Here is a 16,773-nt window from a genome sequence, read left to right on the forward strand (position 1 = left end):
CCCCCGTAACACATCCAAGTACAGACAATACCATAGAGTCTAATAACACCCAATAGCCAAGGCCTTCCCACTTTAGTAATTTATTTAAATATTGTTTAAAAATATTTTTAACGTTCAAAATATCCCATATAAGCAAACAATTAAGTAATACAAACTGGTCAGTAAAAGTAAAGGTATATCACATGACTACAAATAAGCCTAAAAAATTTAAAATGTAAATTAGTGGGTTTTATAATGGGGTTAATATAATGGCCATTCCAGGGGTCTGTAGTATATATATAAAAAATGGGTCTTTATTGATTTTGGTGACCCAATTAGAAAATAATTAAATTCATATTTAAAAAAGGTGTGTTCTGCCACCAAAAAATTACCTGTACTAAAATAGTCCCAGTAATTAATAACCTAATCTGTACCATATTGCAATATACCCCTTCCTATGCTATTCATGTCAATGCTTCTTAAAGGTACATAAAAAAATTTAAACAAATGTGGTACCGTATTTATTGAAAAAAAAGTTTTAAAATACTAATTTACAGTAATTTATGTTCCATTAAAAATTGTAAAATTTGTTTGGCCCTATCTCATTTCAGGTCAATTTTATATATCCAAACTGCTCCAAGGGGGCTGCTGTTCTGTTGGCACAACAAAGGCCCTGGGTCTCCTCTAGAAAAAGGAAATCTGGTAAAACACCTGTAAAATGGTGCCAGGAGTGCAGCAGCAATTTAAAACATTTCAAGGCCAACAGCATAATAAAAAATTAAAACAGCTAAAAAAGGCCACTGGTCTTATTACGAAAGGACAGTTAACCCAGGTACAGGCTAAAGTTGGTAAATTACATGTTATCTCCACCCTTAGTTCAAGGACCCAAAAGCGGTTAACAAAAATGGTATTAAATATCACTAAGGCAAAAAAAAAATGCAGTAAAATCTGGCATGTTCAAACATGCAGAATTTCCCAGATAACCAGCTAACGGCCATTCAAAGTGACCTTAAGCATCAGGCTTGGTCCATTGCACTTACTAGTGCTTCAAAAGTGCCATCTCATCTGTGGCCGTAAAAACAAACTTAAATGTTTTCAGGGTAAAGTTTCAGGCACTCTCAGTGCTCCTTCCAAGCCTATGGGCCGGTTAAAGGGGTGTGGGCTCCCACATACCAAATCCTGCCAGGTCCATAAAAAAAATGCAGGTAAAGTTAAATAATTCACCGTAATATTTAAAAAATTAAACCACCTTCTATGCCTAGCCAATTTGTTGTCAGTGCTCCTAAAATAACACCTAATGTTTAAATAAAAATAAAAAATTAATAAACACTTTGGCCTTTAAAGCCCCCACAGCTTCAGTGCGTACAAAAGCTAAATCCAAAAAAAGTCATCACTGTTTATAACAATGGTTGTTAAAAAGGTAGCAAACAGAAAACGACCCGAACAAAACACCGAATTTCCCAGTTAGTAACAGCTGTGTAAATGTTGAGGCCACCACTTTGTAAAATATACATTTTAATCTCATCACTGCTGCCAACAATTCCATTATTGTCCTGCAAATAAAGTCCTACAATTAAATCTTAGGTTTCAAATACCTTTGAATTAAACTACCTTCATACCAAACCAATTCCAAAACCTACACTCACTCCTACCAAAGGTTCAAAAAAATTCTAAATTACAAGGTCAAATTTATGCACTTCAAGTTATATTGTATTTATGTACTTCATTGATGTACATATATATTTATGTACTTCAAAGTATATTATATTATACTTCGAATTATATATTCAATTAAAAAACATGCATTCCACAGTTTATAAAGTGTCTATCATAATGTAGTGTGTTATGTAACTAAGGCTATAAATCAACCCCAGCAGATTGTTACAATAAAAACAGTAATGTTTATACTGTTTTCATGTAGTTTAAAAATATGTTGTTGTAAAAAATGTAATAACAAAAATACCTTTCATGTTCAAACAGTATGCTTTGTTGTTATATCCAGTCACAGTTGATAAGGCTAACCATTTAATCTAAAATCAAAAATACAAAATCTAATAAAAATAAAAAATTTAAAATGGTAGTTGTGCTAAAAAATGCACAAAAGGCGGGGGGGAGTGTAAAAACAAAATTAAAAAACATTAAATGTCGGCCTCTCAGTTGATTTAAAAACAAAGCAACAGTCAGGCTAATGCAGAACCATAATAACGCAAAATTTGTAAAGGCAGACCTGGTAAAGCGTATAAAAAACTGCAAACAAAGCTGTTTAACCTTGTCTTAAAATAAAAATAAAATGTAATTGTTAGCAAAAAATTTTAAAAACAAATAAAATATCAAAAAAGTATAAACAAAGACACCATCTTATATAATCAAAGGGTATAAATACTGCTTTATATTGTTTATACTTTAAAAAACTACTAAGGCAAAGGTATTCTTCATCCATTGTATTTCTTCCCTTGCAATTGCTTAAAAATAAACTCTTTTTGGCTTGTTGCATTCAAACTAATATATATATATATTTTCTTCCACAGTACCAAACCACAATTGCTCCAAAACAAACAAACAAACAAACAAAGCCGCTCACTCTGCTAAAACCGCCAAAGTCCAAAAATTCCTAACTACAAAGAACATTAAAAACTGGCCCTGGTAAACAAGGCGTAGCGTTATACACTGGCAAAAAAAAAAAAACCCTTGTAAAATCCATGCTTAATAGTGTGGTATTAATGGGGTTTGGGGGTTTATTCCAAGGCTGCGCCCTGTGTTTTTCAATAAGTACCTTCAGCATGTATTGCCCTCCCTAATTCGCTTTCAAATAACAAATACCAAAGGTGCCTTGTTGCCACTGCCCCTGCCATTCCCTCCGTGATACTTCTACCCCCGTAACACATCCAAATACAAACAACATCAGATATTCTAATAAAACCCAATGGCCAAGGCCTTCACATTTTAATAATGTAATTAAATATTGTTTAAAAAATTAGGTTAAAGGTTCAAAATATCCTATCTAAGAAAACAATTAAATAAAAAACAAACTAGTCCATAAAAAGAAAAGTATACAATATCACTACAAATAAGCCTCAAAAATCTAAAATTAAAATTAGTGGATTTTATAGTGGGGTTAATATAAAAGCCATCTTAGGGGTCTATAATATGTCATAAAAAAGGTCCTTATTGTTTTTGGTTGCCCAATTAGTAAAGAACCAAATTCATATTTAAAAAAGGGTGTGTTCTGCCACCAAAAATTTACCTGTACTAAAATAGTCCCAGTAATTAATAACCTAATCTGTACCATATTGCAATATACCCCCTCCTATGCTATTCATGTCAATGCTTCTTAAAAGTATTTTAAATTATATAAACAACAAATTTGATATGGTACTTTACTAAAAGAAATGTGTTAAAGTAATAGTAATTAATGCTATATTAAAAACTATAAAATTTACTCTTCCCCTATTTAGCTTTCAGGTCACGTATATCTATCCCAACTGCTCCAAAAAAGCTGCCATTAGGTTAGCAGAGCAAAGCGCCCGTGTCTCCTCTAAAAAAATATTGGGTCAAACACCTGTCAAGTGGGGCCAATAGTGCAGCAGCAATTGAAAACATTTATAAAAGCCAACAACATAATAAAAAATCAGAGCAGCTAAAAAAGGCCACTAGTCTTATGACTGAAGCACAGTTAACCCAAGGGCAAGCTGAAATGGATAAATTACATGTTATCTCCGCCCTTAGGTTAATAACCCAAAAGCTGTTAATAAAAATGGTATTAAATATCACTAAGGCAAAAAAAATTGCAATAAAATCTGGCATGTTCCAAATTTCCTAAATAACCAGCTAATGGCCATTCACAGTGACTTTAAGCACCAGGCCTGGCCCACTGCCCTTACTCGTGCTTCAAAAGTGCTATCTGATCTGTGGCCGTAAAAACAAACTTAAACGTTTTCAGGGTAAAGTTGCAGGCACTCGCAGTGCTCCTGCCAAGCCTACGGGCCAGTGAAAGGGGTGTGGGCTCCCACATACCAAATCCTGCCGGGTCCGTAAAAACAATGCATAGAACATGAAACAATTCACGGTAATATTAAAAAAAATAATTCCCCTGGTATGCCGAGCCAATTTGTTGTCAGTGCTCCTAAAATAACACCCAATGTTAGACAATCCAGGAAGTTTTTGGAAAGCGTAGGGGACAATTTCCTGGCGCAAGTGCTAGAGGAGCCAACTAGGGGGGGTGCTTTTCTTGACCTGCTGCTCACAAACCGGGTAGAATTAGTGGGGGAAGCAAAAGTGGATGGGAATCTGGGAGGCAGTGACCATGAGTTGGTTGAGTTCAGGATCCTGACGCAGGGAACAAAGGTAAGCAGCAGGATACGGACCCTGGACTTCAGGAAAGCAGACTTCGACTCCCTCAGGGAACGGATGGCCAGGATCCCCTGGGGGACTAACTTGAAGGGGAAAGGAGTCCAGGAGAGCTGGCTGTATTTCAAGGAATCCCTGTTGAGGTTACAGGGACAAACCATCCCGATGAGTCGAAAGAATAGTAAATATGGCAGGCGACCAACTTGGCTTAATGGTGAAATCCTAGCGGATCTTAAACATAAAAAAGAAGCTTACAAGAAGTGGAAGGTTGGACATATGGCCAGGGAAGAGTATAAAAATATTGCTCGGGCATGTAGGAATGTTATCAGGAGGGCCAAATCGCACCTGGAGCTGCAGCTAGCCAGAGATGTCAAGAGTAACAAGAAGGGTTTCTTCAGGTATGTTGGCAACAAGAAGAAAGCCAAGGAATGTGTGGGCCCCTTACTGAATGAGGGAGGCAACCTAGTGACAGAGGATGTGGAAAAAGCTAATGTACTCAATGCTTTTTTTGCCTCTGTTTTCACTAACAAGGTCAGCTCCCAGACTGCTGCGCTGGGCATCACAAAATGCGGAAGAGATGGCCAGCCCTCTGTGGAGATAGAGGCGGTTAGGGACTATTTAGAAAAGCTGGACGTGCACAAGTCCATGGGGCCGGACGAGTTGCATCCGAGAGTGCTGAAGGAATTGGCGGCTGTGATTGCAGAGCCACTGGCCATTATCTTTGAAAACTCGTGGCGAACCGGGGAAGTCCCGGATGACTGGAAAAAGGCTAATGTAGTGCCAATCTTTAAAAAAGGGAAGAAGGAAGATCCTGGGAACTACAGGCCAGTCAGCCTCACCTCAGTCCCTGGAAAAATCATGGAGCAGGTCCTCAAAGAATCAATCCTGAAGCACTTGCATGAGAGGAAAGTGATCAGGAACAGCCAGCATGGATTCACCAAGGGAAGGTCATGCCTGACTAATCTAATCGCCTTTTATGATGAGATTACTGGTTCTGTGGATGAAGGGAAAGCAGTGGATGTATTGTTTCTTGACTTTAGCAAAGCTTTTGACACGGTCTCCCATAGTATTCTTGTCAGCAAGTTAAGGAAGTATGGGCTGGATGAATGCACCATAAGGTGGGTAGAAAGCTGGCTAAATTGTCGGGCTCAACGGGTAGTGATCAATGGCTCCATGTCTAGTTGGCAGCCGGTATCAAGTGGAGTGCCCCAGGGGTCGGTCCTGGGGCCGGTTTTATTCAATATCTTCATAAATGATCTGGAGGATGGTGTGGATTGCACTCTCAGCAAATTTGCGGATGATACTAAACTGGGAGGAGTGGTAGATACGCTGGAGGGGAGGGATAGGATACAGAAGGACCTAGACCAATTGGAAGATTGGGCCAAAAGGAATCTGATGAGGTTCAATAAGGATAAGTGCAGGGTCCTGCACTTAGGACGGAAGAACCCAATGCACAGCTACAGACTAGGGACCGAATGGCTAGGCAGCAGTTCTGCAGAAAAGGACCTAGGGGTGACAGTGGACGAGAAGCTGGATATGAGTCAGCAGTGTGCCCTTGTTGCCAAGAAGGCCAATGGCATTTTGGGATGTATAAGTAGGGGCATAGCGAGCAGATCGAGGGACATGATCGTTCCCCTCTATTCGACATTGGTGAGGCCTCATCTGGAGTACTGTGTCCAGTTTTGGGCCCCACACTTCAAGAAGGATGTGGATAAATTGGAGAGAGTCCAGCGAAGGGCAACAAAAATGATTAGGGGACTGGAACACATGAGTTATGAGGAGAGGCTGAGGGAGCTGGGATTGTTTAGCCTGCAGAAGAGAAGAATGAGGGGGGATTTGATAGCTGCTTTCAACTACCTGAAAGGGGGTTCCAAAGAGGATGGCTCTAGACTGTTCTCAATGGTAGCAGATGACAGAACGAGGAGTAATGGTCTCAAGTTGCAGTGGGGGAGGTTTAGATTGGATATTAGGAAAAACTTTTTCACTAAGAGGGTGGTGAAACACTGGAATGCGTTCCCTTTGGAGGTGGTAGAATCTCCTTCCTTAGAGGTTTTTAAGGTCAGGCTTGACAAAGCCCTGGCTGGGATGATTTAACTGGGAATTGGTCCTGCTTTGAGCAGGGGGTTGGACTAGATGACCTTCTGGGGTCCCTTCCAACCCTGATATTCTATGATTCTATGATATTCTATGAATGTTTACATAAAAATAAAAAGCCAGTAAACATTTTTGGCCTTTAAAGCCCCCACAGCCTCAGTGCGTACAAAAGCTAAAGCTAAAATAAAATTTGTCACTGTTTCTAACAGCATTTGTTAAAAAAGTAGAAAACAAACACCCACCCTAACAAAACACCTGCTCTTCCAAGCTCGTTACAGCTGTGTAAACGTTAAGGTCACCATTTGCAAAACATACATTTTAATTTCACCATTGCTGCAAAAAATCCTTATCTATTGGCCTGCAAATAAAATCCTATAATTAAATCTTAGGCTTCAAATACCCTTTCATTAAACCACCTTAATACCCGACCAATTCCAAAACCTACACTCACTCCTACCAAAGGTTCAAAAAATCTCTAAAATACAAGGCCAAATCTATGTGCTTCAAAATATATATCAAATTAACAAACATGCCTTTCATATCATCTATAAAGCATTTATCTTATGGACTAATTATAATATTGTGCTATGTAACTAAGGCTACAAAATAACTCTAGCATATTATTACACTAAACACATTAATGTTTGTATTGTTTTTGTTTAATTAAAAATATGTTATTGTTGTTATAAAAAACAGAACAACAAAAATACTTTTCATGTTCATACTAATTATGCATTATCGTTACATCCAACCAAAAGTTATGGAGCTGATCCTTTTAATCTAATATCAAAAATACAAGCTCTAATAAAAATAAAAGTTTAAAAATGATGGTTGTGCTAAAAGCACTGAAGAGGGGAGTGTGAAAGTAAAAAAGGTCATTTAAGTGCAGCCATCTTAGTTCTGTTAAAAAAAAAAAAAAGAAAAAGTCAGTGTAACTCTAACCCCTAAGAATTCAAAGCTTCTAAAGTCAAAACTGGAGTAAGCGTACAAAAATTGCAAAGCAAAAACCTTGCCTTAAAAGAACAATAAAATGTAATTGTAGCAAAAACATGTTAAAAACAAATACAATATAAAAAATGTATAGACAAAGCAGAGCTTTATGTAATAAAAAGGTATAAATACTTGCTTTACATTGTTTATACTTTAAAAATTTGCATAAAAACAGACACCCTGTCCAAACGGCTGTCTTCCTTCTTGCAATTGCCTAAAAATAAAACTGTCTCTAACTTGTTGCATGCAAACTAAAAGTAAGAACTTGTCTTCTTCCACAGTATCCATTTGTTCTTGTGTCCACATTGGTACTGAGCTTAAAGAATTCCTCTCCCTCCATGGTATTTATCCCTCTGATGTATTTATAGAGAGCAATCACATGTTCCCTCAGCCTTCTTTTGGTTAGGCTAAAGAAGCCAAGCTCCTTGAGTCTCCTTTCATAAGACAGGTTTTCCATTTCTCGGATCATCCTAGTAGCTCTTCTCTGTACCTGTTCCTGTATCCTTCTTAAACATGGGAGATCAGAACTGCACACAGTCTTCCAGATGAGGTCTCACCAGTGCCTTGTAGAACGGTACTAACACCTCCTTATCTCTACTGGAAATACCTCGCCTGATGCATGCCAAAACCGCATTAGCTTTCTTCACGGCCATATCACATTGGTGGCCCATAGTCATCCTGCGGTCAACCAATCCTCCAAGGGCCTTCTCCTCCTCTGTTACTTCCAATTGATGCATCTCCAGCTTATAACTAAAATTCTTGTTATTAATCCCTAAATGCATGACCTTACACTTCTCACTATTAATTTTCATCCTATGACTATTACTCCAGTTTACAAGGTCATTCAGGTCTTCCTGTATGATATCCCGGTCCTTCTCTGAATTGGCAATACCTTCCAGCTTTGTGTCACACACAAACATTATTAGTGTACACTCACTTTTTGTGCCGAGGTCAGTAATAAAAAGATTAAATAAGATTGGTCCCAAAACCGATCCCTGAGGAACTCCACTGGTAACCTCCCTCCAGCTTGACAGTTCACCTTTCAGTAGGACCCTCTGTAATAATTAGTATTCTTGAACTAATAATTCCCCATGTAGCACCATAACAAATGCCTTACTGAAATCTAGCTAAATTAGATCCACTGTGTTTCCTTTGTCTAAAAAATCTGTTACTGTCTCAAGGAAGGAGATCAGGTTGGTCTGGCACGATCTACCTTTTGTAAAACCATGTTGTATTTTGTCCCATTTACCATTGACCTCAATGTCCTTAACTACTTTCTCCTTCAAATTTTTTTCTATACTACAGATGTCAAACTAGCAGGCCTGTAGTTACCCGGATCACTTGTTTTCCTTTCTTAAAAATAGGAACTATGTTAGCAATTCTCCAGTCATGTGGTACAACCCCTGCGTTTACAAATTCATTAAAAATTCTTGCTAATGGACTTGCAATTTCATGTGCCAATTCCTTTAATATTCTTGGATGAAGATTATCTGGGCCCCCCATTTAGTCCCATTCAGCTGTACAAGTTTGGCTTCTACCTCGGATATGGTAATCTCTACCTCCATAGCCTCATTCCCATTTGTCATGCTACCATTACCCTAAGATCCTCATTAGCCTCATTAAAGACAAAGGCAAAGTACTTGTTTAGATATTGGGCCATGCCTAGATATCCTATGATTACCCTTAACTTCCACTCAGTCCTCAGTGTTTAACTGTCCCACTTCTTCTTTCTTTGTTTTCTTCTTATTTATATGGCTATAGAACCTTTTACTATTTGTTTTAATTCCCTTTGCAAGCTCCAACTCTACATGGCTTTTAGCCTTTCTCACTTTATCCCGACATGTTCGAACCTCAATAAGGTAGCTTTCCTTGCTGATCCCTCCCATCTTCCACTCCCTGTATACTTTCTGCTTTGTCCTAATCACCTCTCTGAGATGCTTGCTCATCCAGCTTGGTCTACAAATCCTGCCTATGAATTTTTTCCCCTTTCTTGGGATGCAGGCTTCTGACAGCTTCTGCAACTTTGACTTGCAGGAATCCCAGGCCTCCTCTGCCTTTAGATCCATAAGTTCTTCAGTCCAATCCACTTCCCTAACTAATGGCCTTCATTTTTTTAAAGTTAGCCCTTTTGAAATCAAAAACCCTACTCACAGATCTATTTTTTGTTATCCTTCCCTTCAGGTTAAGGTGAATTGGCTCATGATCACTGGAACCAAGGGTGTCCCCTACAACCATTTCTTCTAGGAGGTTCTCACAACTTACCAAAACCAAATCTAAAATGACATCCCCAGTTGTTGGTTCAGCAACTACTTGATGAAGGAATTCATCAGCTATCGCATCTATTAAAATCTGAACCCTATTATTTTTACTAGCACTTGTCCTCCAGTCTATATCTGGGAAGTTAAAGTCTCCCATGAGCGCACAGTTCCCATGAGTATTTACTTCATTAAAAACATTAAAGAGGTCTCTATCCATAGTGTGGAAGAAAACATGAGTTTTTCATTGTGTCCTCCACCGCTTGGGTCACCACCACTGCTGCCTCTGTGTCTGTCTTTCCCTTCTCACCTCAGTCCTTCTCCTCCAGCAGAACTCCCCCTCAACCTCCCCTGTCTCCAGCTCTGGTGGCTGGCTCCTCTGCCGCTGCAGCCACCTACACTCCTTCCGGCCAGATGAGGGATTTCAAAACGTTCTGAAGAGTGCGCAGAAATGGGTAGAGGAGCTTCACACTGAAGCTATTTCCCCACCCATTCAAGAATACAAGAGTCACCAAAGAAGACGACATTTTGTATATGAGGCACGGGAGAATCTCATAAGAGACCCCAAACAACAATTCAAAGCTGAATTCTTTAACCGGGTGCTAGACTGTGCGATACAATCCGTTGCAGAACGTTTCATGCAGCTCAAGGATCACAGCAGCATATTTGGGATGTTGTAGGATGTTCCCTCCTCACTGTACTGTACTCCTCACTGTACCTGAAGAAGACCTAAACCAGCAATGCAGGGCACTAGAGACCGTGTTGACACATGACGACATGTGCGATATTGATGCAAGTGATATAGGTGATGAACTGAAAGCCCTTTTCAGATACATTCAACAGGATCAACTCCAAAGGCTGTTCTGGAATATACGTGCACAAATAAGATGACCACCATCTTTCCAAATTATTTTGTGGCTCTGTGCATACTTCTAACACTTCCTGTAACAGCTGCCAGTGGAGAACACAGCTTCTCCAAGCTGAAATTAGTAAAATCACATCTACGCTCCACAATGACCCAGGAGAGGCTAGTCGGCCTTGCAACCATCTCAATAGAGTATGAGTTGGCCCAGACTGTGGACCTTGAGGAAGCAGAAGCAGTTCAAATCTCTGCAACTAAGAAGGCACGGAAGCACCACTTTGATTATTCAAACATCAAAATGCCAGTGTTAACTTTCAAATGCCTGAACAGCAAATGTAACTTTTCTTGTCTGCATAGTAAAGTGTACTGACAATTTTTGAACAAGGCATTTAAAGTTGTTAGTTCTCCTTTATTGGGGTAGGTAGCAGAGCAGTACCACGGGCGGAGTAGAACAGAAAGAAGGCAGAATTGAGACCTTTCAAAGTTTTGGCCCAAGCAAGGGGGCATGGGGGTGTCATTTGAGCTCCCCGCCTGATAGGGTGACCAGACAGCAAATGTGAAAAATCAGGAGAGGGGGTGGGGGGGTAATAGGAACCCATATAAGAAAAAGACCCAAAAGTCGGCACTGGCCCTATAAAGTTGGGACATCTGGTCACCCTAATGCCTGAGGTGCCAAAATGTTGTGGGCCGGCCCTGGCGGCAGGTGCAGTGTATTGAATAAAACAAACACATACAAAACAGGATGTGATTGAAGAGAATTAGTCATTAAATAACTTATTTCTCTTCTGTTTATCTTGATGGAGGTATTAAATCAGGAATCACAGACTCTGCGAGCCCCAAAGCTGTGGGAGAAAGGTGGCATAAATCCCAAGTTGGAATTAGACTTTCAACAAACCAGAGAGCCGGAGGAGACAGACCTTCCCCAAGACAATGTCCTCTTATCGCCCTTTGTTCTGTAGTGGCAGTGAACATGGTTAGAAGAGATTGGCACTGCCAGGTGTGAATGGGGCTTGTGAGAGTGAACTATTTTCATTGTATTCTGCAGATAATATCGCTCAGATTCAAAAGGAGATGCCGAGTTAACTCGAGCTACACCTCATGCATTGCCCTAACTCGACTCCTGTCCACACAGAAAAACCCTTAAGATGTGCTGCTAATAACTCAAGTGAGCTGGCCCCTCGGGGCACAGGCTAAAGCCTAAGTTAGCACAACTCACCAGCTAACATGATCTTTCTGTAGTATGGATGCACGCTAGCTGCACTTGAGTGCTTCTAATTCTCCAATGCCTTCCCACTCTTCCCCCTGTGTCCCAAGAAAGGACAGACAAGTTCTCCCACCATCCACTGGGAAAGAATCCATACAGTGGCTCAGCTCACTGCTGGGCAAAGAGCCTTGGGATGAGCTCCTAAAAGTCTCAGTGCCCCACCTGAGTGAGTGCAGTGCCAGTCTGGAAACAGCAGGACCTTCACCTGTTTATTCACAGTGCGGCTCTTCTCATGTGAGAGAGGCTGACTCAAGCCCAGTAACTGAGTGTAGAAAACTCAGGTTAACTCTGCAGTGAAGACAAAGCCTCAGATCTTTCAGCTGACAGGGATCTATTCTACCACAGTGGTTCTCAACTGGGGGGTCTGTGGCCCTGTTGGAGGGGGGGGGTCACAACAATAAAGAGAGACTGGGAGTGGCTACGTCATTATGGAAGGTAGCCTATTTCCCCTTGTTTTTTCCTACCCACCCCCCCGACGTTCTGGTTAAACTTGGATTTAAACTTGGAGAGCGGTCAGTTTGGATGAGCTATTGCCAGCAGGAGAGTGAGTTTGCGTGTGTGGTTTTTGGAGGGGGGTGAGGGGATGAGAGAACCTGGATTTGTGCAGAAAATGGCCCACCTTGATTATCATGCACATTGTGAAGAGAGTTGTCACTTTGGGTGGGCTATTACCAGCAGGAGAGTGAGTTTGTGTGGGGGGGTGGAGGGTGAGAAAACCTGGATTTGTGCTGGAAATGGCCCAACTTGATGATCACTTTAGATAAGCTATTTCCAGCAGGACAGTGGGGTGGGAGGAGGTATTGTTTCATGATCTCTGTGTGTATATAAAGTCTGCTGCAGTTTCCACGGTATGCATCCGATGAAGTGAGCTGTAGCTCATGAAAGCTGATGCTCAAATAAATTGGTTAGTCTCTAAGGTGCCACAAGTACTCCTTTTCTTTCTCCCTACACATTTACTGTAATAACTCTAACTTCCCTTTTAACTAGAAATCCCCCTGCATTCAGCTTCCCTCAGTGCTGTTACAGCCTCTCCCACCCCAGCAGTTACCGAGCTGTGCCCCGTTGTGCCTGGGCACCCCAGCAGGAGCCACCGAGGTTCAGGGCTCCCTGGAGCCTTTTTACTGCCCCAGCGCCCCCATCCCCTGTGCTGAGCTGCTCGGAGAGTGCAAACCTTTCTTCTAGACTGGATGGATGTTCTTCAAACTGTTATTAACATGAAAGATCAGTGAACTGAGGGTGTGTCTGTGTCTCTCCAGCCTCTCGCTCTCCAAAACAGAGGACTGTATGTTTCTGAGCGTGTCTTCTCTCAGTTCGGAGACGTTCCTTCACATTCCCAGGCCAGGCCGTGTCGGTAGCAGTCAGAGAGACGGGGGTCAATGGCAGCAGGAGGGGACGGCTCTCTTTCACTGAATGAGAATGTGGGAGGCTTGCAACCCATGAAACAAAGAGCTAAAAATAATGAGCTGTTTTATGAAAGGGGCCCCCGCTGTTACCCCAGCATTATGACTGAGACTGGGGTATGAATGAAGCCCAGTTTGTCCTCCCTTACAGGGGGGATCCCAAGCGTGTGACAAATGCTCCAGACCTCTCCCCTGGAGCCCCACAGAGGGGGAGCTGCAGTGACTGGGGCCTCTTGTACCCAGCTCTTGCCCCACCCTGCGCAGCACCAGAGCCTCCCGCTTCCCCTGCCGGCTCTGGGGCTGGGCCCAGACCCCTCCCTGACCCTGCAGCCTGGGCTCCCAGCACAGCCACAGCCCTGCCCAGGGGTCTGCAAGCCCTGAGGAGCCCTTTATAGCCCCCCCGGCACCCAGGCCAGCCCCTGATTGGCTGCTCCATTATCCTCTGTGCAAATTAGCTCCCACCCCCGAGGCTAATGAGGGCCCAGGTGGCTGTAAGGGGGGAGGGGAGCTTGGCATGTCCTGGGGTGACAGTTAAACCGACACAGCAGAGTCACCCTGTGGAGCTGGGGGTCACTAGGGAAGGGAGGGGGCAGTTCAGGGGGGCTGAGGTGCAGGAGGGGCTGCAGGGGTCAGGAGGTGGGTTCAGGGGAGCAGAGGGGGTTGGGGGTTCATACAGGGCTCATTAGGGGGACTGAGGAGGGGGCCAGGATGGGGGAGGGGCAGAGTCCAGGCATGGGGTAGATTTGGGGGGCAGAGTTGAGGGGATTGTTGAGGAGGGGGAAGTTCAGGGGCAGTTTACAGGGGTCAGTGTTGGGGAGGGGGAGAAGTTCAGGCTGACTCCCTCCCTCCCCAAGGCAGGGCTGTGGGGCACAAACTGGCTTTATTAGCAGGCAAGGACTTTCTCCTCCTCCCAGCCCCATGCCGTTTGGGGCTGGGGGCACAGAGGTTGGAGCAGGGGAGGGGTGTTATCAAGCCAAAGGGCGGGGGGTTGTTTGCTTCAGGGCAGGGAGCAGAATGGGGCGGGTGCCGTCCAAAGGGCAAGCGAAGGAGATGGAAGCAGGAGGCGGCAGGTGGCAGTTCAGGGGGCATGAGGGACAGGAGGGGGAAAAGGCTTTTTGGGGGTGACTGAAGGGCAGGAGGTGCAGGGCGAGGCAGGGTGTCAGGAGGCGGATTCAGGGGAGTAGAGAGGATTTGGAGGGGTTAGTAGAAGACCCATGGGGAGATTTGTGGGGGGAGGGTGTGGGAAAGGTCAGATTACAGGAACTGTTGCTGCTTCCCCCTGCCCCCCCTCCCCCCAAATCAGCCCAGCTGGGCCCCTCTGCCCTGGGGTGGGGAACTCGCACGATGGGGCTGCTTGCACTGCAGCCCCAGCCCCTGCTAGGGTGCCCAGATAGCAAGTTTGAAAAATCGGGACAGAGTGTGTGTGTGGGGTAATAGGCACCTATAGAAGAAAAAGCCCTGAATATTGGGACATCTGGTCACCCAAGCCCCTGCAGCGTCCCTGCCCCAGGAGACCTGTTGCCCCATCACCCCCAGGCCGAGCTGTGGGAAGTGAGACCTGAGCCGTCCCAAGGAGGGAGGCCGGAGAGCCTCAGTGCAGCAGCAGGAGGGGAGAAGAGCCCAGTGCTGGGAGCAGCGGAGAGACAGAGCCCATATGTGAGGTGTAAGAATTGGATGGGGAGAGGTGGGAATTAATGATCACCTGGAGAGTGGGAGGCCCTGAGTGGCAACACTAGGATTGGTCGTGTTCTCTGTGTTTATTATTGACCTGGAATAATGGACTAAAAACTTGAGATAGGAAAACTTGCCCGGGCCACCGCATTCTTTTGTTTGGGTGGATTGTGAGGAATTTCAAAAAGAGCTTGATAATGTCAGGCAACATTCAATGTGTCTGTGCAAGGTGCTGCCTTTCAAGAAGGCTGACTTAAGAAAATTCAGGGAGTTGGTAGGTAAGATCCCTGGGTAGCAAGTCTAAAGGGAAAAACAGTTCAAGAGTTGGCAGTTTTCCAGAGACATTTTTACTTGCCTGTAGCAAGGCGAAGGCTCACCGGCATAGCGCCTCCTGCTGGTCATCTTGGAAGTTAGCTCTTCAGCACTGGGAGCCCCCTCTGCAGGCTGGTGTCTTGCCTGCCTTAGGGCCCCCATATCCCTCCTGGACCTCAGTGCCCTTTTACCTTGGGGTGCTGCCCCCTAGCTGTACCCCCACACTCTGGGTCTCCCCTCCCAGGGGAACCCCCAACCCTCTAAACCCACCTTGCCTCAGTGGCTACTGCCAGTCATCATCTAGCCCCTGCTCACTGGGGCAGACTGCAGTCTGTAATGGCTACTCATCATTGGCGAGGGGGTAGGACCTGCTGCCTTTGCCTATCCCCAGGCTGCCCCTCTGCCTCCCCAGTACCTTTCTTAGGCCTTCAACAAGGCCTCAGCCTGGGGATTTAACCAGGCTGCTGCTCCCCAGCTCCCTTTGCCCTTCCCCAGCACTGCTCCACTTCAGGTACATTGCTCCCAGGCACCTTGCCCTTCTCCCTCCAGGGCTAGAGTGATACTCCTCTCACTTCTGGCCCCAAGCCCTCTTATAAGGGCCAGCTGGACCCTGATTGAGCTGGCCACAGCTGTGGCTGCTTCCCAAATCAGCCTAGCCCAGCCACAGCCCTCTCCAGGGATGCTTTTAACCCCTGTTTTACTGGAGTGGGGCAGTTGCCCCACTACAAGGCCTAAAAGCAAACTATTCCACTGCATAGGAAAGATAGGAAGTATAGCCAGAGACCATGCTGGCTTAACCAGGAGATCCTCAATGATCTAAAAATCAAAAAATTGTTGTACGTAAAGTGGAAACTAGGTCAAATTACGACAAAGGATGAACATAAATAACACAAGTATGTAGGGACAAAACGAGAAAGGCCAAGGAACAAAACAGATCATAGCTAGAGACTTAAAGGGTGACAAGAAAACATTCTACAAATACGTTAGAAGCAAGAGGAAGATCAAGGACAGGGTAGGCCCATTACTCAATGAAGAGGGAAAAAACAATAACAGAAAATGTGGAAATGGCAGAGGTGCTTAATGACTTCTTTGTTTCAGTGTTCAAGAAGAGGGTTAGTGGTAATTGGACATCTAGTATACTGAATGCCAGTGAAAATGAGGTGGGATCCGAGGATAAAATAGGAAAAGAACAAGTAAAAAATTTAGACCAATTAGATGTCTTCAGGTCACCAGGGCCTGATGAAATGTATCCTAGAATACTCAAGAAGCTGACTGAGGAGATATCTGAGCCATTAGTGATTATCTTTGAAAAGTCATGGAAAACGGGAGAGATTGCAGAAGACTGGAAATGGGCATCTATAAAAAGGGAAATGAGGACAACCTGGGGAAATACAGACCAGTCAGCTTAACTTCTGTACCTGGAAAGATAATGGAGCAAATAATTAAGCTCTAAATTTGCAAACATCTGGAAGATAATCAGGTGATAAGTAATAGTCAGCATGGATTTGTCAAGAACAAATCGTGTCAAACCAACCAGATAGCTTTCTTTGACAGGGTAACGAGCCTTGTGGATGGGGAGAAGCTGTAGATGTGGTATAT

At 43.6% G+C, this 16,773-nt stretch overlaps 1 pseudogene; it reads right to left on the minus strand.

Annotated features, from left to right (window-relative positions):
• LOC140912874 (up-regulator of cell proliferation-like) overlaps window positions 1–15,264 on the minus strand; it is a 74,523-nt pseudogene extending 59,259 nt beyond the window's left edge.
• Between the last annotated feature and the right edge of the window lie 1,509 nt (window positions 15,265–16,773).

Source organism: Lepidochelys kempii, chromosome 6, assembly GCF_965140265.1.
Source record: "Lepidochelys kempii isolate rLepKem1 chromosome 6, rLepKem1.hap2, whole genome shotgun sequence".
NCBI classification, from domain to species: Eukaryota; Metazoa; Chordata; order Testudines; family Cheloniidae; genus Lepidochelys; species Lepidochelys kempii.